The sequence below is a fragment of the Chaetodon auriga genome, chromosome 18 (genome assembly GCF_051107435.1).
Source record: "Chaetodon auriga isolate fChaAug3 chromosome 18, fChaAug3.hap1, whole genome shotgun sequence".
Classification (NCBI taxonomy): Eukaryota; Metazoa; Chordata; class Actinopteri; order Chaetodontiformes; family Chaetodontidae; genus Chaetodon; species Chaetodon auriga.
In genome coordinates this window covers 20,242,501-20,262,084 of record NC_135091.1, presented here as the reverse complement: position 1 = coordinate 20,262,084, position 19,584 = coordinate 20,242,501, and the positions used below count along the sequence as shown (strand labels likewise).

At 52.2% G+C, this 19,584-nt stretch overlaps 47 non-coding genes and 3 pseudogenes across 47 annotated transcripts; all 50 read left to right on the top strand.

Moving 5' to 3' along the window:
* The first annotated feature begins 151 nt into the window (after nucleotides 1–151).
* On the top strand, nucleotides 152–270 carry LOC143337161 (5S ribosomal RNA). Its single transcript, XR_013078810.1, has one exon. It is a non-coding gene; the product is annotated as a 5S ribosomal RNA (ribosomal RNA).
* Nucleotides 271–541: 271 nt separating this feature from the next.
* On the top strand, nucleotides 542–660 carry LOC143337160 (5S ribosomal RNA). Its single transcript, XR_013078809.1, has one exon. It is a non-coding gene; the product is annotated as a 5S ribosomal RNA (ribosomal RNA).
* A 280-nt stretch (nucleotides 661–940) lies between these two features.
* On the top strand, nucleotides 941–1,049 carry LOC143336934 (5S ribosomal RNA; annotated as a pseudogene).
* A 271-nt stretch (nucleotides 1,050–1,320) lies between these two features.
* On the top strand, nucleotides 1,321–1,439 carry LOC143336850 (5S ribosomal RNA). The gene has a single exon (XR_013078595.1). It is a non-coding gene; the product is annotated as a 5S ribosomal RNA (ribosomal RNA).
* Nucleotides 1,440–1,710: 271 nt separating this feature from the next.
* LOC143337157 (5S ribosomal RNA) lies at nucleotides 1,711–1,829 on the top strand. Its single transcript, XR_013078807.1, has one exon. It is a non-coding gene; the product is annotated as a 5S ribosomal RNA (ribosomal RNA).
* Nucleotides 1,830–2,100: 271 nt separating this feature from the next.
* On the top strand, nucleotides 2,101–2,219 carry LOC143337156 (5S ribosomal RNA). The gene has a single exon (XR_013078806.1). It is a non-coding gene; the product is annotated as a 5S ribosomal RNA (ribosomal RNA).
* Nucleotides 2,220–2,490: 271 nt separating this feature from the next.
* On the top strand, nucleotides 2,491–2,609 carry LOC143337155 (5S ribosomal RNA). Its single transcript, XR_013078805.1, has one exon. It is a non-coding gene; the product is annotated as a 5S ribosomal RNA (ribosomal RNA).
* Nucleotides 2,610–2,880: 271 nt separating this feature from the next.
* Nucleotides 2,881–2,999, top strand: LOC143336837 (5S ribosomal RNA). The gene has a single exon (XR_013078583.1). It is a non-coding gene; the product is annotated as a 5S ribosomal RNA (ribosomal RNA).
* Nucleotides 3,000–3,279: 280 nt separating this feature from the next.
* Nucleotides 3,280–3,398, top strand: LOC143337154 (5S ribosomal RNA). Its single transcript, XR_013078804.1, has one exon. It is a non-coding gene; the product is annotated as a 5S ribosomal RNA (ribosomal RNA).
* Nucleotides 3,399–3,669: 271 nt separating this feature from the next.
* Nucleotides 3,670–3,788, top strand: LOC143337153 (5S ribosomal RNA). Its single transcript, XR_013078803.1, has one exon. It is a non-coding gene; the product is annotated as a 5S ribosomal RNA (ribosomal RNA).
* Nucleotides 3,789–4,059: 271 nt separating this feature from the next.
* Nucleotides 4,060–4,178, top strand: LOC143337440 (5S ribosomal RNA). The gene has a single exon (XR_013079075.1). It is a non-coding gene; the product is annotated as a 5S ribosomal RNA (ribosomal RNA).
* A 280-nt stretch (nucleotides 4,179–4,458) lies between these two features.
* On the top strand, nucleotides 4,459–4,577 carry LOC143337152 (5S ribosomal RNA). The gene has a single exon (XR_013078802.1). It is a non-coding gene; the product is annotated as a 5S ribosomal RNA (ribosomal RNA).
* A 271-nt stretch (nucleotides 4,578–4,848) lies between these two features.
* Nucleotides 4,849–4,967, top strand: LOC143337428 (5S ribosomal RNA). The gene has a single exon (XR_013079064.1). It is a non-coding gene; the product is annotated as a 5S ribosomal RNA (ribosomal RNA).
* Nucleotides 4,968–5,247: 280 nt separating this feature from the next.
* LOC143337151 (5S ribosomal RNA) lies at nucleotides 5,248–5,366 on the top strand. Its single transcript, XR_013078801.1, has one exon. It is a non-coding gene; the product is annotated as a 5S ribosomal RNA (ribosomal RNA).
* A 271-nt stretch (nucleotides 5,367–5,637) lies between these two features.
* LOC143337150 (5S ribosomal RNA) lies at nucleotides 5,638–5,756 on the top strand. Its single transcript, XR_013078800.1, has one exon. It is a non-coding gene; the product is annotated as a 5S ribosomal RNA (ribosomal RNA).
* Nucleotides 5,757–6,027: 271 nt separating this feature from the next.
* LOC143337416 (5S ribosomal RNA) lies at nucleotides 6,028–6,146 on the top strand. Its single transcript, XR_013079053.1, has one exon. It is a non-coding gene; the product is annotated as a 5S ribosomal RNA (ribosomal RNA).
* Nucleotides 6,147–6,426: 280 nt separating this feature from the next.
* LOC143337149 (5S ribosomal RNA) lies at nucleotides 6,427–6,545 on the top strand. The gene has a single exon (XR_013078799.1). It is a non-coding gene; the product is annotated as a 5S ribosomal RNA (ribosomal RNA).
* Nucleotides 6,546–6,825: 280 nt separating this feature from the next.
* Nucleotides 6,826–6,944, top strand: LOC143337148 (5S ribosomal RNA). The gene has a single exon (XR_013078798.1). It is a non-coding gene; the product is annotated as a 5S ribosomal RNA (ribosomal RNA).
* Nucleotides 6,945–7,215: 271 nt separating this feature from the next.
* LOC143337405 (5S ribosomal RNA) lies at nucleotides 7,216–7,334 on the top strand. Its single transcript, XR_013079042.1, has one exon. It is a non-coding gene; the product is annotated as a 5S ribosomal RNA (ribosomal RNA).
* Nucleotides 7,335–7,614: 280 nt separating this feature from the next.
* On the top strand, nucleotides 7,615–7,723 carry LOC143336933 (5S ribosomal RNA; annotated as a pseudogene).
* Nucleotides 7,724–8,003: 280 nt separating this feature from the next.
* On the top strand, nucleotides 8,004–8,122 carry LOC143337146 (5S ribosomal RNA). Its single transcript, XR_013078796.1, has one exon. It is a non-coding gene; the product is annotated as a 5S ribosomal RNA (ribosomal RNA).
* Nucleotides 8,123–8,402: 280 nt separating this feature from the next.
* On the top strand, nucleotides 8,403–8,521 carry LOC143337145 (5S ribosomal RNA). Its single transcript, XR_013078795.1, has one exon. It is a non-coding gene; the product is annotated as a 5S ribosomal RNA (ribosomal RNA).
* A 271-nt stretch (nucleotides 8,522–8,792) lies between these two features.
* Nucleotides 8,793–8,911, top strand: LOC143336836 (5S ribosomal RNA). The gene has a single exon (XR_013078582.1). It is a non-coding gene; the product is annotated as a 5S ribosomal RNA (ribosomal RNA).
* A 280-nt stretch (nucleotides 8,912–9,191) lies between these two features.
* On the top strand, nucleotides 9,192–9,310 carry LOC143337144 (5S ribosomal RNA). Its single transcript, XR_013078794.1, has one exon. It is a non-coding gene; the product is annotated as a 5S ribosomal RNA (ribosomal RNA).
* Nucleotides 9,311–9,581: 271 nt separating this feature from the next.
* LOC143337143 (5S ribosomal RNA) lies at nucleotides 9,582–9,700 on the top strand. Its single transcript, XR_013078793.1, has one exon. It is a non-coding gene; the product is annotated as a 5S ribosomal RNA (ribosomal RNA).
* A 271-nt stretch (nucleotides 9,701–9,971) lies between these two features.
* Nucleotides 9,972–10,090, top strand: LOC143337393 (5S ribosomal RNA). Its single transcript, XR_013079031.1, has one exon. It is a non-coding gene; the product is annotated as a 5S ribosomal RNA (ribosomal RNA).
* A 280-nt stretch (nucleotides 10,091–10,370) lies between these two features.
* LOC143337141 (5S ribosomal RNA) lies at nucleotides 10,371–10,489 on the top strand. The gene has a single exon (XR_013078792.1). It is a non-coding gene; the product is annotated as a 5S ribosomal RNA (ribosomal RNA).
* A 280-nt stretch (nucleotides 10,490–10,769) lies between these two features.
* LOC143336808 (5S ribosomal RNA) lies at nucleotides 10,770–10,888 on the top strand. Its single transcript, XR_013078555.1, has one exon. It is a non-coding gene; the product is annotated as a 5S ribosomal RNA (ribosomal RNA).
* A 271-nt stretch (nucleotides 10,889–11,159) lies between these two features.
* Nucleotides 11,160–11,278, top strand: LOC143336834 (5S ribosomal RNA). Its single transcript, XR_013078580.1, has one exon. It is a non-coding gene; the product is annotated as a 5S ribosomal RNA (ribosomal RNA).
* A 280-nt stretch (nucleotides 11,279–11,558) lies between these two features.
* LOC143337139 (5S ribosomal RNA) lies at nucleotides 11,559–11,677 on the top strand. The gene has a single exon (XR_013078790.1). It is a non-coding gene; the product is annotated as a 5S ribosomal RNA (ribosomal RNA).
* A 271-nt stretch (nucleotides 11,678–11,948) lies between these two features.
* On the top strand, nucleotides 11,949–12,067 carry LOC143337138 (5S ribosomal RNA). Its single transcript, XR_013078789.1, has one exon. It is a non-coding gene; the product is annotated as a 5S ribosomal RNA (ribosomal RNA).
* A 271-nt stretch (nucleotides 12,068–12,338) lies between these two features.
* Nucleotides 12,339–12,447, top strand: LOC143336932 (5S ribosomal RNA; annotated as a pseudogene).
* Nucleotides 12,448–12,727: 280 nt separating this feature from the next.
* Nucleotides 12,728–12,846, top strand: LOC143337137 (5S ribosomal RNA). Its single transcript, XR_013078788.1, has one exon. It is a non-coding gene; the product is annotated as a 5S ribosomal RNA (ribosomal RNA).
* Nucleotides 12,847–13,117: 271 nt separating this feature from the next.
* On the top strand, nucleotides 13,118–13,236 carry LOC143337136 (5S ribosomal RNA). Its single transcript, XR_013078787.1, has one exon. It is a non-coding gene; the product is annotated as a 5S ribosomal RNA (ribosomal RNA).
* A 271-nt stretch (nucleotides 13,237–13,507) lies between these two features.
* On the top strand, nucleotides 13,508–13,626 carry LOC143337135 (5S ribosomal RNA). The gene has a single exon (XR_013078786.1). It is a non-coding gene; the product is annotated as a 5S ribosomal RNA (ribosomal RNA).
* A 271-nt stretch (nucleotides 13,627–13,897) lies between these two features.
* On the top strand, nucleotides 13,898–14,016 carry LOC143337133 (5S ribosomal RNA). Its single transcript, XR_013078784.1, has one exon. It is a non-coding gene; the product is annotated as a 5S ribosomal RNA (ribosomal RNA).
* A 280-nt stretch (nucleotides 14,017–14,296) lies between these two features.
* On the top strand, nucleotides 14,297–14,415 carry LOC143337549 (5S ribosomal RNA). The gene has a single exon (XR_013079180.1). It is a non-coding gene; the product is annotated as a 5S ribosomal RNA (ribosomal RNA).
* A 280-nt stretch (nucleotides 14,416–14,695) lies between these two features.
* LOC143336864 (5S ribosomal RNA) lies at nucleotides 14,696–14,814 on the top strand. Its single transcript, XR_013078608.1, has one exon. It is a non-coding gene; the product is annotated as a 5S ribosomal RNA (ribosomal RNA).
* Nucleotides 14,815–15,094: 280 nt separating this feature from the next.
* On the top strand, nucleotides 15,095–15,213 carry LOC143337132 (5S ribosomal RNA). The gene has a single exon (XR_013078783.1). It is a non-coding gene; the product is annotated as a 5S ribosomal RNA (ribosomal RNA).
* Nucleotides 15,214–15,484: 271 nt separating this feature from the next.
* Nucleotides 15,485–15,603, top strand: LOC143336831 (5S ribosomal RNA). Its single transcript, XR_013078577.1, has one exon. It is a non-coding gene; the product is annotated as a 5S ribosomal RNA (ribosomal RNA).
* Nucleotides 15,604–15,883: 280 nt separating this feature from the next.
* LOC143337131 (5S ribosomal RNA) lies at nucleotides 15,884–16,002 on the top strand. Its single transcript, XR_013078782.1, has one exon. It is a non-coding gene; the product is annotated as a 5S ribosomal RNA (ribosomal RNA).
* A 271-nt stretch (nucleotides 16,003–16,273) lies between these two features.
* Nucleotides 16,274–16,392, top strand: LOC143337382 (5S ribosomal RNA). The gene has a single exon (XR_013079020.1). It is a non-coding gene; the product is annotated as a 5S ribosomal RNA (ribosomal RNA).
* Nucleotides 16,393–16,672: 280 nt separating this feature from the next.
* On the top strand, nucleotides 16,673–16,791 carry LOC143337369 (5S ribosomal RNA). Its single transcript, XR_013079008.1, has one exon. It is a non-coding gene; the product is annotated as a 5S ribosomal RNA (ribosomal RNA).
* Nucleotides 16,792–17,071: 280 nt separating this feature from the next.
* On the top strand, nucleotides 17,072–17,190 carry LOC143337130 (5S ribosomal RNA). Its single transcript, XR_013078781.1, has one exon. It is a non-coding gene; the product is annotated as a 5S ribosomal RNA (ribosomal RNA).
* A 271-nt stretch (nucleotides 17,191–17,461) lies between these two features.
* LOC143337129 (5S ribosomal RNA) lies at nucleotides 17,462–17,580 on the top strand. Its single transcript, XR_013078780.1, has one exon. It is a non-coding gene; the product is annotated as a 5S ribosomal RNA (ribosomal RNA).
* Nucleotides 17,581–17,860: 280 nt separating this feature from the next.
* LOC143337128 (5S ribosomal RNA) lies at nucleotides 17,861–17,979 on the top strand. Its single transcript, XR_013078779.1, has one exon. It is a non-coding gene; the product is annotated as a 5S ribosomal RNA (ribosomal RNA).
* A 271-nt stretch (nucleotides 17,980–18,250) lies between these two features.
* On the top strand, nucleotides 18,251–18,369 carry LOC143336884 (5S ribosomal RNA). Its single transcript, XR_013078627.1, has one exon. It is a non-coding gene; the product is annotated as a 5S ribosomal RNA (ribosomal RNA).
* Nucleotides 18,370–18,640: 271 nt separating this feature from the next.
* LOC143337357 (5S ribosomal RNA) lies at nucleotides 18,641–18,759 on the top strand. Its single transcript, XR_013078997.1, has one exon. It is a non-coding gene; the product is annotated as a 5S ribosomal RNA (ribosomal RNA).
* A 280-nt stretch (nucleotides 18,760–19,039) lies between these two features.
* Nucleotides 19,040–19,158, top strand: LOC143337127 (5S ribosomal RNA). The gene has a single exon (XR_013078778.1). It is a non-coding gene; the product is annotated as a 5S ribosomal RNA (ribosomal RNA).
* Nucleotides 19,159–19,438: 280 nt separating this feature from the next.
* On the top strand, nucleotides 19,439–19,557 carry LOC143336879 (5S ribosomal RNA). Its single transcript, XR_013078622.1, has one exon. It is a non-coding gene; the product is annotated as a 5S ribosomal RNA (ribosomal RNA).
* Nucleotides 19,558–19,584: the final 27 nt, after the last annotated feature.

Sequence of the window (19,584 nt, the reverse complement as noted above, 5' to 3'; positions counted from 1 at the left end):
GACTTGCCTTCTTTAGAAGTCGGATTTGTTGGGCCGCACAATCAAAGCGGCCTCAACATTTCCAGACAAGTGAAAGGAGAAAGCCCTCACAGCCCAGAGTGTACATACACAGGGCACATGTATAAAAAGCTTGTGTGCATCAGTGCTTGCGGCTTACGGCCATACCAGCCTGACAACGCCCGATCTCGTCCGATCTCGGAAGCTAAGCAGGGTCGGGCCTGGTTAGTACTTGGATGGGAGACCGCCTGGGAATACCAGGTGCTGTAAGCCTTTTCTTCACCAGTAGAGGGTGCTGTTCCTTCTTTAGTGGAATGGCCAGGCTTAGGGGACCCATGGAGCTATAATCCGTCAGGCCCGTGTGTGCAACCACCAAAAGTGTGTCCATTGATTGACTTGCCTTCTTTAGAAGTCGGATTTGTTCGGCCGCACAATCAAAGCGGCCTCAACATTTCCAGACAAGTGAAAGAAGAAAGCCCTCACAGCCCAGAGTGTACATACACAGGGCACATGTATAAAAAGCTTGTGTGCATCAGTGCTTGCGGCTTACGGCCATACCAGCCTGACAACGCCCGATCTCGTCCGATCTCGGAAGCTAAGCAGGGTCGGGCCTGGTTAGTACTTGGATGGGAGACCGCCTGGGAATACCAGGTGCTGTAAGCCTTTTCTACTCCTCTTTCACCAGTAGAGGGTGCTGTTCCTTCTTTAGTGGAATGGCCAGGCTTAGGGGACCCATGGAGCTTTAATCCGTCAGGCCCGTGTGTGCAACCACCAAAAGTGTGTCCATTGATTGACTTGCCTTCTTTAGAAGTCGGATTTGTTGGGCCGCACAATCAAAGCGGCCTCAACATTTCCAGACAAGTGAAAGGAGAAAGCCCTCACACCCCAGAGTGTACATACACAGGGCACATGTATAAAAAGCTTGTGTGCATCAGTGCTTGCGGCTTACGGCCATACCAGCCTGACAGCGCCCGATCTCGGAAGCTAAGCAGGGTCGGGCCTGGTTAGTACTTGGATGGGAGACCGCCTGGGAATACCAGGTGCTGTAAGCCTTTTCTTCACCAGTAGAGGGTGCTGTTCCTTCTTTAGTGGAATGGCCAGGCTTAGGGGACCCATGGAGCTTTAATCCGTCAGGCCCGTGTGTGCAACCACCAAAAGTGTGTCCATTGATTGACTTGCCTTCTTTAGAAGTCGGATTTGTTGGGCCGCACAATCAAAGCGGCCTCAACATTTCCAGACAAGTGAAAGGAGAAAGCCCTCACACCCCAGAGTGTACATACACAGGGCACATGTATAAAAAGCTTGTGTGCATCAGTGCTTGCGGCTTACGGCCATACCAGCCTGACAACGCCCGATCTCGTCCGATCTCGGAAGCTAAGCAGGGTCGGGCCTGGTTAGTACTTGGATGGGAGGCCGCCTGGGAATACCAGGTGCTGTAAGCCTTTTCTTCACCAGTAGAGGGTGCTGTTCCTTCTTTAGTGGAATGGCCAGGCTTAGGGGACCCATGGAGCTTTAATCCGTCAGGCCCGTGTGTGCAACCACCAAAAGTGTGTCCATTGATTGACTTGCCTTCTTTAGAAGTCGGATTTGTTGGGCCGCACAATCAAAGCGGCCTCAACATTTCCAGACAAGTGAAAGGAGAAAGCCCTCACAGCCCAGAGTGTACATACACAGGGCACATGTATAAAAAGCTTGTGTGCATCAGTGCTTGCGGCTTACGGCCATACCAGCCTGACAACGCCCGATCTCGTCCGATCTCGGAAGCTAAGCAGGGTCGGGCCTGGTTAGTACTTGGATGGGAGACCGCCTGGGAATACCAGGTGCTGTAAGCCTTTTCTTCACCAGTAGAGGGTGCTGTTCCTTCTTTAGTGGAATGGCCAGGCTTAGGGGACCCATGGAGCTATAATCCGTCAGGCCCGTGTGTGCAACCACCAAAAGTGTGTCCATTGATTGACTTGCCTTCTTTAGAAGTCGGATTTGTTGGGCCGCACAATCAAAGCGGCCTCAACATTTCCAGACAAGTGAAAGGAGAAAGCCCTCACAGCCCAGAGTGTACATACACAGGGCACATGTATAAAAAGCTTGTGTGCATCAGTGCTTGCGGCTTACGGCCATACCAGCCTGACAACGCCCGATCTCGTCCGATCTCGGAAGCTAAGCAGGGTCGGGCCTGGTTAGTACTTGGATGGGAGACCGCCTGGGAATACCAGGTGCTGTAAGCCTTTTCTTCACCAGTAGAGGGTGCTGTTCCTTCTTTAGTGGAATGGCCAGGCTTAGGGGACCCATGGAGCTTTAATCCGTCAGGCCCGTGTGTGCAACCACCAAAAGTGTGTCCATTGATTGACTTGCCTTCTTTAGAAGTCGGATTTGTTGGGCCGCACAATCAAAGCGGCCTCAACATTTCCAGACAAGTGAAAGGAGAAAGCCCTCACAGCCCAGAGTGTACATACACAGGGCACATGTATAAAAAGCTTGTGTGCATCAGTGCTTGCGGCTTACGGCCATACCAGCCTGACAACGCCCGATCTCGTCCGATCTCGGAAGCTAAGCAGGGTCGGGCCTGGTTAGTACTTGGATGGGAGACCGCCTGGGAATACCAGGTGCTGTAAGCCTTTTCTTCACCAGTAGAGGGTGCTGTTCCTTCTTTAGTGGAATGGCCAGGCTTAGGGGACCCATGGAGCTTTAATCCGTCAGGCCCGTGTGTGCAACCACCAAAAGTGTGTCCATTGATTGACTTGCCTTCTTTAGAAGTCGGATTTGTTGGGCCGCACAATCAAAGCGGCCTCAACATTTCCAGACAAGTGAAAGGAGAAAGCCCTCACAGCCCAGAGTGTACATACACAGGGCACATGTATAAAAAGCTTGTGTGCATCAGTGCTTGCAGCTTACGGCCATACCAGCCTGACAACGCCCGATCTCGTCCGATCTCGGAAGCTAAGCAGGGTCGGGCCTGTTTAGTACTTGGATGGGAGACCGCCTGGGAATACCAGGTGCTGTAAGCCTTTTCTTCTCCTCTTTCACCAGTAGAGGGTGCTGTTCCTTCTTTAGTGGAATGGCCAGGCTTAGGGGACCCATGGAGCTTTAATCCGTCAGGCCCGTATGTGCAACCACCAAAAGTGTGTCCATTGATTAACTTGCCTTCTTTAGAAGTCGGATTTGTTGGGCCGCACAATCAAAGCGGCCTCAACATTTCCAGACAAGTGAAAGGAGAAAGCCCTCACAGCCCAGAGTGTACATACACAGGGCACATGTATAAAAAGCTTGTGTGCATCAGTGCTTGCGGCTTACGGCCATACCAGCCTGACAACGCCCGATCTCGTCCGATCTCGGAAGCTAAGCAGGGTCGGGCCTGGTTAGTACTTGGATGGGAGACCGCCTGGGAATACCAGGTGCTGTAAGCCTTTTCTTCACCAGTAGAGGGTGCTGTTCCTTCTTTAGTGGAATGGCCAGGCTTAGGGGACCCATGGAGCTATAATCCGTCAGGCCCGTGTGTGCAACCACCAAAAGTGTGTCCATTGATTGACTTGCCTTCTTTAGAAGTCGGATTTGTTGGGCCGCACAATCAAAGCGGCCTCAACATTTCCAGACAAGTGAAAGGAGAAAGCCCTCACAGCCCAGAGTGTACATACACAGGGCACATGTATAAAAAGCTTGTGTGCATCAGTGCTTGCGGCTTACGGCCATACCAGCCTGACAACGCCCGATCTCGTCCGATCTCGGAAGCTAAGCAGGGTCGGGCCTGGTTAGTACTTGGATGGGAGACCGCCTGGGAATACCAGGTGCTGTAAGCCTTTTCTTCACCAGTAGAGGGTGCTGTTCCTTCTTTAGTGGAATGGCCAGGCTTAGGGGACCCATGGAGCTTTAATCCGTCAGGCCCGTGTGTGCAACCACCAAAAGTGTGTCCATTGATTGACTTGCCTTCTTTAGAAGTCGGATTTGTTGGGCCGCACAATCAAAGCGGCCTCAACATTTCCAGACAAGTGAAAGGAGAAAGCCCTCACACCCCAGAGTGTACATACACAGGGCACATGTATAAAAAGCTTGTGTGCATCAGTGCTTGCGGCTTACGGCCATACCAGCCTGACAGCGCCCGATCTCGTCCGATCTCGGAAGCTAAGCAGGGTCGGGCCTGGTTAGTACTTGGATGGGAGACCGCCTGGGAATACCAGGTGCTGTAAGCCTTTTCTTCTCCTCTTTCACCAGTAGAGGGTGCTGTTCCTTCTTTAGTGGAATGGCCAGGCTTAGGGGACCCATGGAGCTTTAATCCGTCAGGCCCGTGTGTGCAACCACCAAAAGTGTGTCCATTGATTGACTTGCCTTCTTTAGAAGTCGGATTTGTTGGGCCGCACAATCAAAGCGGCCTCAACATTTCCAGACAAGTGAAAGGAGAAAGCCCTCACAGCCCAGAGTGTACATACACAGGGCACATGTATAAAAAGCTTGTGTGCATCAGTGCTTGCGGCTTACGGCCATACCAGCCTGACAACGCCCGATCTCGTCCGATCTCGGAAGCTAAGCAGGGTCGGGCCTGGTTAGTACTTGGATGGGAGACCGCCTGGGAATACCAGGTGCTGTAAGCCTTTTCTTCACCAGTAGAGGGTGCTGTTCCTTCTTTAGTGGAATGGCCAGGCTTAGGGGACCCATGGAGCTTTAATCCGTCAGGCCCGTGTGTGCAACCACCAAAAGTGTGTCCATTGATTGACTTGCCTTCTTTAGAAGTCGGATTTGTTGGGCCGCACAATCAAAGCGGCCTCAACATTTCCAGACAAGTGAAAGGAGAAAGCCCTCACACCCCAGAGTGTACATACACAGGGCACATGTATAAAAAGCTTGTGTGCATCAGTGCTTGCGGCTTACGGCCATACCAGCCTGACAGCGCCCGATCTCGTCCGATCTCGGAAGCTAAGCAGGGTCGGGCCTGGTTAGTACTTGGATGGGAGACCGCCTGGGAATACCAGGTGCTGTAAGCCTTTTCTTCTCCTCTTTCACCAGTAGAGGGTGCTGTTCCTTCTTTAGTGGAATGGCCAGGCTTAGGGGACCCATGGAGCTTTAATCCGTCAGGCCCGTGTGTGCAACCACCAAAAGTGTGTCCATTGATTGACTTGCCTTCTTTAGAAGTCGGATTTGTTGGGCCGCACAATCAAAGCGGCCTCAACATTTCCAGACAAGTGAAAGGAGAAAGCCCTCACAGCCCAGAGTGTACATACACAGGGCACATGTATAAAAAGCTTGTGTGCATCAGTGCTTGCGGCTTACGGCCATACCAGCCTGACAACGCCCGATCTCGTCCGATCTCGGAAGCTAAGCAGGGTCGGGCCTGGTTAGTACTTGGATGGGAGACCGCCTGGGAATACCAGGTGCTGTAAGCCTTTTCTTCACCAGTAGAGGGTGCTGTTCCTTCTTTAGTGGAATGGCCAGGCTTAGGGGACCCATGGAGCTATAATCCGTCAGGCCCGTGTGTGCAACCACCAAAAGTGTGTCCATTGATTGACTTGCCTTCTTTAGAAGTCGGATTTGTTGGGCCGCACAATCAAAGCGGCCTCAACATTTCCAGACAAGTGAAAGGAGAAAGCCCTCACAGCCCAGAGTGTACATACACAGGGCACATGTATAAAAAGCTTGTGTGCATCAGTGCTTGCGGCTTACGGCCATACCAGCCTGACAACGCCCGATCTCGTCCGATCTCGGAAGCTAAGCAGGGTCGGGCCTGGTTAGTACTTGGATGGGAGACCGCCTGGGAATACCAGGTGCTGTAAGCCTTTTCTTCACCAGTAGAGGGTGCTGTTCCTTCTTTAGTGGAATGGCCAGGCTTAGGGGACCCATGGAGCTTTAATCCGTCAGGCCCGTGTGTGCAACCACCAAAAGTGTGTCCATTGATTGACTTGCCTTCTTTAGAAGTCGGATTTGTTGGGCCGCACAATCAAAGCGGCCTCAACATTTCCAGACAAGTGAAAGGAGAAAGCCCTCACACCCCAGAGTGTACATACACAGGGCACATGTATAAAAAGCTTGTGTGCATCAGTGCTTGCGGCTTACGGCCATACCAGCCTGACAGCGCCCGATCTCGTCCGATCTCGGAAGCTAAGCAGGGTCGGGCCTGGTTAGTACTTGGATGGGAGACCGCCTGGGAATACCAGGTGCTGTAAGCCTTTTCTTCTCCTCTTTCACCAGTAGAGGGTGCTGTTCCTTCTTTAGTGGAATGGCCAGGCTTAGGGGACCCATGGAGCTTTAATCCGTCAGGCCCGTGTGTGCAACCACCAAAAGTGTGTCCATTGATTGACTTGCCTTCTTTAGAAGTCGGATTTGTTGGGCCGCACAATCAAAGCGGCCTCAACATTTCCAGACAAGTGAAAGGAGAAAGCCCTCACAGCCCAGAGTGTACATACACATGGCACATGTATAAAAAGCTTGTGTGCATCAGTGCTTGCGGCTTACGGCCATACCAGCCTGACAACGCCCGATCTCGTCCGATCTCGGAAGCTAAGCAGGGTCGGGCCTGGTTAGTACTTGGATGGGAGACCGCCTGGGAATACCAGGTGCTGTAAGCCTTTTCTTCTCCTCTTTCACCAGTAGAGGGTGCTGTTCCTTCGTTAGTGGAATGGCCAGGCTTAGGGGACCCATGGAGCTTTAATCCGTCAGGCCCGTGTGTGCAACCACCAAAAGTGTGTCCATTGATTGACTTGCCTTCTTTAGAAGTCGGATTTGTTGGGCCGCACAATCAAAGCGGCCTCAACATTTCCAGACAAGTGAAAGGAGAAAGCCCTCACAGCCCAGAGTGTACATACACAGGGCACATGTATAAAAAGCTTGTGTGCATCAGTGCTTGCGGCTTACGGCCATACCAGCCTGACAACGCCCGATCTCGTCCGATCTCGGAAGCTAAGCAGGGTCGGGCCTGGTTAGTACTTGGATGGGAGACCGCCTGGGAATACCAGGTGCTGTAAGCCTTTTCTTCACCAGTAGAGGGTGCTGTTCCTTCTTTAGTGGAATGGCCAGGCTTAGGGGACCCATGGAGCTTTAATCCGTCAGGCCCGTGTGTGCAACCACCAAAAGTGTGTCCATTGATTGACTTGCCTTCTTTAGAAGTCGGATTTGTTGGGCCGCACAATCAAAGCGGCCTCAACATTTCCAGACAAGTGAAAGGAGAAAGCCCTCACACCCCAGAGTGTACATACACAGGGCACATGTATAAAAAGCTTGTGTGCATCAGTGCTTGCGGCTTACGGCCATACCAGCCTGACAGCGCCCGATCTCGTCCGATCTCGGAAGCTAAGCAGGGTCGGGCCTGGTTAGTACTTGGATGGGAGACCGCCTGGGAATACCAGGTGCTGTAAGCCTTTTCTTCTCCTCTTTCACCAGTAGAGGGTGCTGTTCCTTCTTTAGTGGAATGGCCAGGCTTAGGGGACCCATGGAGCTTTAATCCGTCAGGCCCGTGTGTGCAACCACCAAAAGTGTGTCCATTGATTGACTTGCCTTCTTTAGAAGTCGGATTTGTTGGGCCGCACAATCAAAGCGGCCTCAACATTTCCAGACAAGTGAAAGGAGAAAGCCCTCACACCCCAGAGTGTACATACACAGGGCACATGTATAAAAAGCTTGTGTGCATCAGTGCTTGCGGCTTACGGCCATACCAGCCTGACAGCGCCCGATCTCGGAAGCTAAGCAGGGTCGGGCCTGGTTAGTACTTGGATGGGAGACCGCCTGGGAATACCAGGTGCTGTAAGCCTTTTCTTCTCCTCTTTCACCAGTAGAGGGTGCTGTTCCTTCTTTAGTGGAATGGCCAGGCTTAGGGGACCCATGGAGCTTTAATCCGTCAGGCCCGTGTGTGCAACCACCAAAAGTGTGTCCATTGATTGACTTGCCTTCTTTAGAAGTCGGATTTGTTGGGCCGCACAATCAAAGCGGCCTCAACATTTCCAGACAAGTGAAAGGAGAAAGCCCTCACAGCCCAGAGTGTACATACACAGGGCACATGTATAAAAAGCTTGTGTGCATCAGTGCTTGCGGCTTACGGCCATACCAGCCTGACAACGCCCGATCTCGTCCGATCTCGGAAGCTAAGCAGGGTCGGGCCTGGTTAGTACTTGGATGGGAGACCGCCTGGGAATACCAGGTGCTGTAAGCCTTTTCTTCTCCTCTTTCACCAGTCGAGGGTGCTGTTCCTTCGTTAGTGGAATGGCCAGGCTTAGGGGACCCATGGAGCTTTAATCCGTCAGGCCCGTGTGTGCAACCACCAAAAGTGTGTCCATTGATTGACTTGCCTTCTTTAGAAGTCGGATTTGTTGGGCCGCACAATCAAAGCGGCCTCAACATTTCCAGACAAGTGAAAGGAGAAAGCCCTCACACCCCAGAGTGTACATACACAGGGCACATGTATAAAAAGCTTGTGTGCATCAGTGCTTGCGGCTTACGGCCATACCAGCCTGACAACGCCCGATCTCGTCCGATCTCGGAAGCTAAGCAGGGTCGGGCCTGGTTAGTACTTGGATGGGAGACCGCCTGGGAATACCAGGTGCTGTAAGCCTTTTCTTCACCAGTAGAGGGTGCTGTTCCTTCTTTAGTGGAATGGCCAGGCTTAGGGGACCCATGGAGCTTTAATCCGTCAGGCCCGTGTGTGCAACCACCAAAAGTGTGTCCATTGATTGACTTGCCTTCTTTAGAAGTCGGATTTGTTGGGCCGCACAATCAAAGCGGCCTCAACATTTCCAGACAAGTGAAAGGAGAAAGCCCTCACAGCCCAGAGTGTACATACACAGGGCACATGTATAAAAAGCTTGTGTGCATCAGTGCTTGCGGCTTACGGCCATACCAGCCTGACAACGCCCGATCTCGTCCGATCTCGGAAGCTAAGCAGGGTCGGGCCTGTTTAGTACTTGGATGGGAGACCGCCTGGGAATACCAGGTGCTGTAAGCCTTTTCTTCTCCTCTTTCACCAGTAGAGGGTGCTGTTCCTTCTTTAGTGGAATGGCCAGGCTTAGGGGACCCATGGAGCTTTAATCCGTCAGGCCCGTATGTGCAACCACCAAAAGTGTTTCCATTGATTGACTTGCCTTCTTTAGAAGTCGGATTTGTTGGGCCGCACAATCAAAGCGGCCTCAACATTTCCAGACAAGTGAAAGGAGAAAGCCCTCACAGCCCAGAGTGTACATACACAGGGCACATGTATAAAAAGCTTGTGTGCATCAGTGCTTGCGGCTTACGGCCATACCAGCCTGACAACGCCCGATCTCGTCCGATCTCGGAAGCTAAGCAGGGTCGGGCCTGGTTAGTACTTGGATGGGAGACCGCCTGGGAATACCAGGTGCTGTAAGCCTTTTCTTCACCAGTAGAGGGTGCTGTTCCTTCTTTAGTGGAATGGCCAGGCTTAGGGGACCCATGGAGCTATAATCCGTCAGGCCCGTGTGTGCAACCACCAAAAGTGTGTCCATTGATTGACTTGCCTTCTTTAGAAGTCGGATTTGTTGGGCCGCACAATCAAAGCGGCCTCAACATTTCCAGACAAGTGAAAGGAGAAAGCCCTCACAGCCCAGAGTGTACATACACAGGGCACATGTATAAAAAGCTTGTGTGCATCAGTGCTTGCGGCTTACGGCCATACCAGCCTGACAACGCCCGATCTCGTCCGATCTCGGAAGCTAAGCAGGGTCGGGCCTGGTTAGTACTTGGATGGGAGACCGCCTGGGAATACCAGGTGCTGTAAGCCTTTTCTTCACCAGTAGAGGGTGCTGTTCCTTCTTTAGTGGAATGGCCAGGCTTAGGGGACCCATGGAGCTTTAATCCGTCAGGCCCGTGTGTGCAACCACCAAAAGTGTGTCCATTGATTGACTTGCCTTCTTTAGAAGTCGGATTTGTTGGGCCGCACAATCAAAGCGGCCTCAACATTTCCAGACAAGTGAAAGGAGAAAGCCCTCACACCCCAGAGTGTACATACACAGGGCACATGTATAAAAAGCTTGTGTGCATCAGTGCTTGCGGCTTACGGCCATACCAGCCTGACAGCGCCCGATCTCGTCCGATCTCGGAAGCTAAGCAGGGTCGGGCCTGGTTAGTACTTGGATGGGAGACCGCCTGGGAATACCAGGTGCTGTAAGCCTTTTCTTCTCCTCTTTCACCAGTAGAGGGTGCTGTTCCTTCTTTAGTGGAATGGCCAGGCTTAGGGGACCCATGGAGCTTTAATCCGTCAGGCCCGTGTGTGCAACCACCAAAAGTGTGTCCATTGATTGACTTGCCTTCTTTAGAAGTCGGATTTGTTGGGCCGCACAATCAAAGCGGCCTCAACATTTCCAGACAAGTGAAAGGAGAAAGCCCTCACAGCCCAGAGTGTACATACACAGGGCACATGTATAAAAAGCTTGTGTGCATCAGTGCTTGCGGCTTACGGCCATACCAGCCTGACAACGCCCGATCTCGTCCGATCTCGGAAGCTAAGCAGGGTCGGGCCTGGTTAGTACTTGGATGGGAGACCGCCTGGGAATACCAGGTGCTGTAAGCCTTTTCTTCTCCTCTTTCACCAGTAGAGGGTGCTGTTCCTTCGTTAGTGGAATGGCCAGGCTTAGGGGACCCATGGAGCTTTAATCCGTCAGGCCCGTGTGTGCAACCACCAAAAGTGTGTCCATTGATTGACTTGCCTTCTTTAGAAGTCGGATTTGTTGGGCCGCACAATCAAAGCGGCCTCAACATTTCCAGACAAGTGAAAGGAGAAAGCCCTCACAGCCCAGAGTGTACATACACAGGGCACATGTATAAAAAGCTTGTGTGCATCAGTGCTTGCGGCTTACGGCCATACCAGCCTGACAACGCCCGATCTCGTCTGATCTCGGAAGCTAAGCAGGGTCGGGCCTGGTTAGTACTTGGATGGGAGACCGCCTGGGAATACCAGGTGCTGTAAGCCTTTTCTTCACCAGTAGAGGGTGCTGTTCCTTCTTTAGTGGAATGGCCAGGCTTAGGGGACCCATGGAGCTTTAATCCGTCAGGCCCGTGTGTGCAACCACCAAAAGTGTGTCCATTGATTGACTTGCCTTCTTTAGAAGTCGGATTTGTTGGGCCGCACAATCAAAGCGGCCTCAACATTTCCAGACAAGTGAAAGGAGAAAGCCCTCACAGCCCAGAGTGTACATACACAGGGCACATGTACAAAAAGCTTGTGTGCATCAGTGCTTGCGGCTTACGGCCATACCAGCCTGACAACGCCCGATCTCGTCCGATCTCGGAAGCTAAGCAGGGTCGGGCCTGTTTAGTACTTGGATGGGAGACCGCCTGGGAATACCAGGTGCTGTAAGCCTTTTCTTCTCCTCTTTCACCAGTAGAGGGTGCTGTTCCTTCTTTAGTGGAATGGCCAGGCTTAGGGGACCCATGGAGCTTTAATCCGTCAGGCCCGTATGTGCAACCACCAAAAGTGTGTCCATTGATTGACTTGCCTTCTTTAGAAGTCGGATTTGTTGGGCCGCACAATCAAAGCGGCCTCAACATTTCCAGACAAGTGAAAGGAGAAAGCCCTCACAGCCCAGAGTGTACATACACAGGGCACATGTATAAAAAGCTTGTGTGCATCAGTGCTTGCGGCTTACGGCCATACCAGCCTGACAACGCCCGATCTCGTCCGATCTCGGAAGCTAAGCAGGGTCGGGCCTGGTTAGTACTTGGATGGGAGACCGCCTGGGAATACCAGGTGCTGTAAGCCTTTTCTTCACCAGTAGAGGGTGCTGTTCCTTCTTTAGTGGAATGGCCAGGCTTAGGGGACCCATGGAGCTATAATCCGTCAGGCCCGTGTGTGCAACCACCAAAAGTGTGTCCATTGATTGACTTGCCTTCTTTAGAAGTCGGATTTGTTGGGCCGCACAATCAAAGCGGCCTCAACATTTCCAGACAAGTGAAAGGAGAAAGCCCTCACAGCCCAGAGTGTACATACACAGGGCACATGTATAAAAAGCTTGTGTGCATCAGTGCTTGCGGCTTACGGCCATACCAGCCTGACAACGCCCGATCTCGTCCGATCTCGGAAGCTAAGCAGGGTCGGGCCTGGTTAGTACTTGGATGGGAGACCGCCTGGGAATACCAGGTGCTGTAAGCCTTTTCTTCACCAGTAGAGGGTGCTGTTCCTTCTTTAGTGGAATGGCCAGGCTTAGGGGACCCATGGAGCTTTAATCCGTCAGGCCCGTGTGTGCAACCACCAAAAGTGTGTCCATTGATTGACTTGCCTTCTTTAGAAGTCGGATTTGTTGGGCCGCACAATCAAAGCGGCCTCAACATTTCCAGACAAGTGAAAGGAGAAAGCCCTCACACCCCAGAGTGTACATACACAGGGCACATGTATAAAAAGCTTGTGTGCATCAGTGCTTGCGGCTTACGGCCATACCAGCCTGACAGCGCCCGATCTCGGAAGCTAAGCAGGGTCGGGCCTGGTTAGTACTTGGATGGGAGACCGCCTGGGAATACCAGGTGCTGTAAGCCTTTTCTTCTCCTCTTTCACCAGTAGAGGGTGCTGTTCCTTCTTTAGTGGAATGGCCAGGCTTAGGGGACCCATGGAGCTTTAATCCGTCAGGCCCGTGTGTGCAACCACCAAAAGTGTGTCCATTGATTGACTTGCCTTCTTTAAAAGTCGGATTTGTTGGGCCGCACAATCAAAGCGGCCTCAACATTTCCAGACAAGTGAAAGGAGAAAGCCCTCACAGCCCAGAGTGTACATACACAGGGCACATGTATAAAAAGCTTGTGTGCATCAGTGCTTGCGGCTTACGGCCATACCAGCCTGACAACGCCCGATCTCGTCCGATCTCGGAAGCTAAGCAGGGTCGGGCCTGGTTAGTACTTGGATGGGAGACCGCCTGGGAATACCAGGTGCTGTAAGCCTTTTCTTCACCAGTAGAGGGTGCTGTTCCTTCTTTAGTGGAATGGCCAGGCTTAGGGGACCCATGGAGCTTTAATCCGTCAGGCCCGTGTGTGCAACCACCAAAAGTGTGTCCATTGATTGACTTGCCTTCTTTAGAAGTCGGATTTGTTGGGCCGCACAATCAAAGCGGCCTCAACATTTCCAGACAAGTGAAAGGAGAAAGCCCTCACAGCCCAGAGTGTACATACACAGGGCACATGTATAAAAAGCTTGTGTGCATCAGTGCTTGCGGCTTACGGCCATACCAGCCTGACAACGCCCGATCTCGTCCGATCTCGGAAGCTAAGCAGGGTCGGGCCTGGTTAGTACTTGGATGGGAGACCGCCTGGGAATACCAGGTGCTGTAAGCCTTTTCTTCACCAGTAGAGGGTGCTGTTCCTTCTTTAGTGGAATGGCCAGGCTTAGGGGACCCATGGAGCTTTAATCCGTCAGGCCCGTGTGTGCAACCACCAAAAGTGTGTCCATTGATTGACTTGCCTTCTTTAGAAGTCGGATTTGTTGGGCCGCACAATCAAAGCGGCCTCAACATTTCCAGACAAGTGAAAGGAGAAAGCCCTCACAGCCCAGAGTGTACATACACAGGGCACATGTATAAAAAGCTTGTGTGCATCAGTGCTTGCGGCTTACGGCCATACCAGCCTGACAACGCCCGATCTCGTCCGATCTCGGAAGCTAAGCAGGGTCGGGCCTGGTTAGTACTTGGATGGGAGACCGCCTGGGAATACCAGGTGCTGTAAGCCTTTTCTTCACCAGTAGAGGGTGCTGTTCCTTCTTTAGTGGAATGGCCAGGCTTAGGGGACCCATGGAGCTTTAATCCGTCAGGCCCGTGTGTGCAACCACCAAAAGTGTGTCCATTGATTGACTTGCCTTCTTTAGAAGTCGGATTTGTTGGGCCGCACAATCAAAGCGGCCTCAACATTTCCAGACAAGTGAAAGGAGAAAGCCCTCACAGCCCAGAGTGTACATACACAGGGCACATGTATAAAAAGCTTGTGTGCATCAGTGCTTGCGGCTTACGGCCATACCAGCCTGACAACGCCCGATCTCGTCCGATCTCGGAAGCTAAGCAGGGTCGGGCCTGGTTAGTACTTGGATGGGAGACCGCCTGGGAATACCAGGTGCTGTAAGCCTTTTCTTCTCCTCTTTCACCAGTAGAGGGTGCTGTTCCTTCTTAAGTGGAATGGCCAGGCTTAGGGGACCCATGGAGCTTTAATCCGTCAGGCCCGTGTGTGCAACCACCAAAAGTGTGTCCATTGATTGACTTGCCTTCTTTAGAAGTTGGATTTGTTGGGCCGCACAATCAAAGCGGCCTCAACATTTCCAGACAAGTGAAAGGAGAAAGCCCTCACAGCCCAGAGTGTACATACACAGGGCACATGTATAAAAAGCTTGTGTGCATCAGTGCTTGCGGCTTACGGCCATACCAGCCTGACAGCGCCCGATCTCGTCTGATCTCGGAAGCTAAGCAGGGTCGGGCCTGGTTAGTACTTGGATGGGAGACCGCCTGGGAATACCAGGTGCTGTAAGCCTTTTCTTCTCCTCTTTCACCAGTAGAGGGTGCTGTTCCTTCTTAAGTGGAATGGCCAGGCTTAGGGGACCCATGCAGCTTTAATCCGTCAGGCCCGTGTGTGCAACCACCAAAAGTGTGTCCATTGATTGACTTGCCTTCTTTAGAAGTCGGATTTGTTGGGCCGCACAATCAAAGCGGCCTCAACATTTCCAGACAAGTGAAAGGAGAAAGCCCTCACAGCCCAGAGTGTACATACACAGGGCACATGTATATAAAGCTTGTGTGCATCAGTGCTTGCGGCTTACGGCCATACCAGCCTGACAACGCCCGATCTCGTCCGATCTCGGAAGCTAAGCAGGGTCGGGCCTGGTTAGTACTTGGATGGGAGACCGCCTGGGAATAGCAGGTGCTGTAAGCCTTTTCTTCTCCTCTTTCACCAGTAGAGGGTGCTGTTCCTTCTTTAGTGGAATGGCCAGGCTTAGGGGACCCATGGAGCTTTAATCCGTCAGGCCCGTGTGTGCAACCACCAAAAGTGTGTCCATTGATTGACTTGCCTTCTTTAGAAGTCGGATTTGTTGGGCCGCACAATCAAAGCGGCCTCAACATTTCCAGACAAGTGAAAGGAGAAAGCCCTCACAGCCCAGAGTGTACATACACAGGGCACATGTATAAAAAGCTTGTGTGCATCAGTGCTTGCGGCTTACGGCCATACCAGCCTGACAACGCCCGATCTCGTCCGATCTCGGAAGCTAAGCAGGGTCGGGCCTGGTTAGTACTTGGATGGGAGACCGCCTGGGAATACCAGGTGCTGTAAGCCTTTTCTTCACCAGTAGAGGGTGCTGTTCCTTCTTTAGTGGAATGGCCAGGCTGAGGGGACCCATGGAGCTTTAATCCGTCAGGCCCGTGTGTGCAACCACCAAAAGTGTGTCCATTGATTGACTTGCCTTCTTTAGAAGTCGGATTTGTTGGGCCGCACAATCGAAGCGGCCTCAACATTTCCAGACAAGTGAAAGGAGAAAGCCCTCACACCCCAGAGTGTACATACACAGGGCACATGTATAAAAAGCTTGTGTGCATCAGTGCTTGCGGCTTACGGCCATACCAGCCTGACAGCGCCCGATCTCGTCCGATCTCGGAAGCTAAGCAGGGTTGGTCCTGGTTAGTACTTGGATGGGAGACCGCCTGGGAATACCAGGTGCTGTAAGCCTTTTCTTCTCCTCTTTCACCAGTAGAGGGTGCTGTTCCTTCTTTAGTGGAATGGCCAGGCTTAGGGGACCCATGGAGCTTTAATCCGTCAGGCCCGTGTGTGCAACCACCAAAAGTGTGTCCATTGATTGACTTGCCTTCTTTAGAAGTCGGATTTGTTGGGCCGCACAATCAAAGCGGCCTCAACATTTCCAGACAAGTGAAAGGAGAAAGCCCTCACAGCCCAGAGTGTACATACACAGGGCACATGTATAAAAAGCTTGTGTGCATCAGTGCTTGCGGCTTACGGCCATACCAGCCTGACAACGCCCGATCTCGTCCGATCTCGGAAGCTAAGCAGGGTCGGGCCTGGTTAGTACTTGGATGGGAGACCGCCTGGGAATACCAGGTGCTGTAAGCCTTTTCTTCACCAGTAGAGGGTGCTGTTCCTTCTTTAGTGGAATGGCCAGGCTTAGGGGACCCATGGAGCTTTAATCCGTCAGGCCCGTGTGTGCAACCACCAAAAGTGTGTCCATTGATTGACTTGCCTTCTTTAGAAGTCGGATTTGTTGGGCCGCACAATCGAAGCGGCCTCAACATTTCCAGACAAGTGAAAGGAGAAAGCCCTCACAGCCCAGAGTGTACATACACAGGGCACATGTATAAAAAGCTTGTGTGCATCAGTGCTTGCGGCTTACGGCCATACCAGCCTGACAGCGCCCGATCTCGTCCGATCTCGGAAGCTAAGCAGGGTCGGGCCTGGTTAGTACTTGGATGGGAGACCGCCTGGGAATACCAGGTGCTGTAAGCCTTTTCTTCTCCTCTTTCACCAGTAGAGGGTGCTGTTCCTTCTTTAGTGGAATGGCCAGGCTTAGGGGACCCATGGAGCTTTAATCCGTCAGGCCCGTGTGTGCAACCACCAAAAGTGTGTCCATTGATTGACTTGCCTTCTTTAGAAGTCGGATTTGTTGGGCCGCACAATCAAAGCGGCCTCAACATTTCCAGACAAGTGAAAGGAGAAAGCCCTCACACCCCAGAGTGTACATACACAGGGCACATGTATAAAAAGCTTGTGTGCATCAGTGCTTGCGGCTTACGGCCATACCAGCCTGACAGCGCCCGATCTCGTCCGATCTCGGAAGCTAAGCAGGGTCGGGCCTGGTTAGTACTTGGATGGGAGACCGCCTGGGAATACCAGGTGCTGTAAGCCTTTTCTTCTGCTCTTTCACCAGTAGAGGGTGCTGTTCCTTCTTTAGTGGAATGGCCAGGCTTAGGGGACCCATGGAGCTTTAATCCGTCAGGCCCGTGTGTGCAACCACCAAAAGTGTGTCCATTGATTGACTTGCCTTCTTTAGAAGTCGGATTTGTTGGGCCGCACAATCAAAGCGGCCTCAACATTTCCAGACAAGTGAAAGGAGAAAGCCCTCACAGCCCAGAGTGTACATACACAGGGCACATGTATAAAAAGCTTGTGTGCATCAATGCTTGCGGCTTACGGCCATACCAGCCTGACAACGCCCGATCTCGTCCGATCTCGGAAGCTAAGCAGGGTCGGGCCTGGTTAGTACTTGGATGGGAGACCGCCTGGGAATACCAGGTGCTGTAAGCCTTTTCTTCACCAGTAGAGGGTGCTGTTCCTTCTTTAGTGGAATGGCCAGGCTTAGGGGACCCATGGAGCTTTAATCCGTCAGGCCCGTGTGTGCAACCACCAAAAGTGTGTCCATTGATTGACTTGCCTTCTTTAGAAGTCGGATTTGTTGGGCCGCACAATCAAAGCGGCCTCAACATTTCCAGACAAGTGAAAGGAGAAAGCCCTCACAGCCCAGAGTGTACATACACAGGGCACATGTATAAAAAGCTTGTGTGCATCAGTGCTTGCGGCTTACGGCCATACCAGCCTGACAACGCCCGATCTCGTCCGATCTCGGAAGCTAAGCAGGGTCGGGCCTGGTTAGTACTTGGATGGGAGACCGCCTGGGAATACCAGGTGCTGTAAGCCTTTTCTTCTGCTCTTTCACCAGTAGAGGGTGCTGTTCCTTCTTTAGTGGAATGGCCAGGCTTAGGGGACCCATGGAGCTTTAATCCGTCAGGCCCGTGTGTGCAACCACCAAAAGTGTGTCCATTGATTGACTTGCCTTCTTTAGAAGTCGGATTTGTTGGGCCGCACAATCAAAGCGGCCTCAACATTTCCAGACAAGTGAAAGGAGAAAGCCCTCACACCCCAGAGTGTACATACACAGGGCACATGTATAAAAAGCTTGTGTGCATCAGTGCTTGCGGCTTACGGCCATACCAGCCTGACAACGCCCGATCTCGTCCGATCTCGGAAGCTAAGCAGGGTCGGGCCTGGTTAGTACTTGGATGGGAGACCGCCTGGGAATACCAGGTGCTGTAAGCCTTTTCTTCACCAGTAGAGGGTGCTGTTCCTTCTTTAGTGGAATGGCCAGGCTTAGGGGACCCATGGAGCTTTAATCCGTCAGGCCCGTGTGTGCAACCACCAAAAGTGTGTCCATTGATTGACTTGCCTTCTTTAGAAGTCGGATTTGTTGGGCCGCACAATCAAAGCGGCCTCAACATTTCCAGACAAGTGAAAGGAGAAAACCCTCACACCCCAGAGTGTACATACACAGGGCACATGTATAAAAAGCTTGTGTGCATCAGTGCTTGCGGCTTACGGCCATACCAGCCTGACAACGCCCGATCTCGTCCGATCTCGGAAGCTAAGCAGGGTCGGGCCTGGTTAGTACTTGGATTGGAGACCGCCTGGGAATACCAGGTGCTGTAAGCCTTTTCTTCACCAGTAGAGGGTGCTGTTCCTTCTTTAGTGGAATGGCCAGGCTTAGGGGACCCATGGAGCTTTAATCCGTCAGGCCCGTGTGTGCAACCACCAAAAGTGTGTCCATTGATTGACTTGCCTTCTTTATAAGTCGGATTTGTTGGGCCGCACAATCAAAGCGGCCTCAACATATCCAGACAAGTGAAAGGAGAAAGCCCTCACAGCCCAGAGTGTACATACACAGGGCACATGTATAAAAAGCTTGTGTGCATCAGTGCTTGCGGCTTACGGCCATACCAGCCTGACAGCGCCCGATCTCGTCCGATCTCGGAAGCTAAGCAGGGTCGGGCCTGGTTAGTACTTGGATGGGAGACCGCCTGGGAATACCAGGTGCTGTAAGCCTTTTCTTCTCCTCTTTCACCAGTAGAGGGTGCTGTTCCTTCTTTAGTGGAATGGCCAGGCTTAGGGGACCCATGGAGCTTTAATCCGTCAGGCCCGTGTGTGCAACCACCAAAAGTGTGTCCATTGATTGACTTGCCTTCTTTAGAAGTCGGATTTGTTGGGCCGCACAATCAAAGCGGCCTCAACATTTCCAGACAAGTGAAAGGAGAAAGCCCTCACACCCCAGAGTGTACATACACAGGGCACATGTATAAAAAGCTTGTGTGCATCAGTGCTTGCGGCTTACGGCCATACCAGCCTGACAACGCCCGATCTCGTCCGATCTCGGAAGCTAAGCAGGGTCGGGCCTGGTTAGTACTTGGATGGGAGACCGCCTGGGAATACCAGGTGCTGTAAGCCTTTTCTTCTGCTCTTTCACCAGTAGAGGGTGCTGTTCCTTCTTTAGTGGAATGGCCAGGCTTAGGGGACCCATGGAGCTTTAATCCGTCAGGCCCGTGTGTGCAACCACCAAAAGTGTGTCCATTGATTGACTTGCCTTCTTTAGAAGTCGGATTTGTTGGGCCGCACAATCAAAGCGGCCTCAACATTTCCAGACAAGTGAAAGGAGAAAGCCCTCACAGCCCAGAGTGTACATACACAGGGCACATGTATAAAAAGCTTGTGTGCATCAGTGCTTGCGGCTTACGGCCATACCAGCCTGACAACGCCCGATCTCGTCCAATCTCGGAAGCTAAGCAGGGTCGGGCCTGGTTAGTACTTGGATGGGAGACCGCCTGGGAATACCAGGTGCTGTAAGCCTTTTCTTCACCAGTAGAGGGTGCTGTT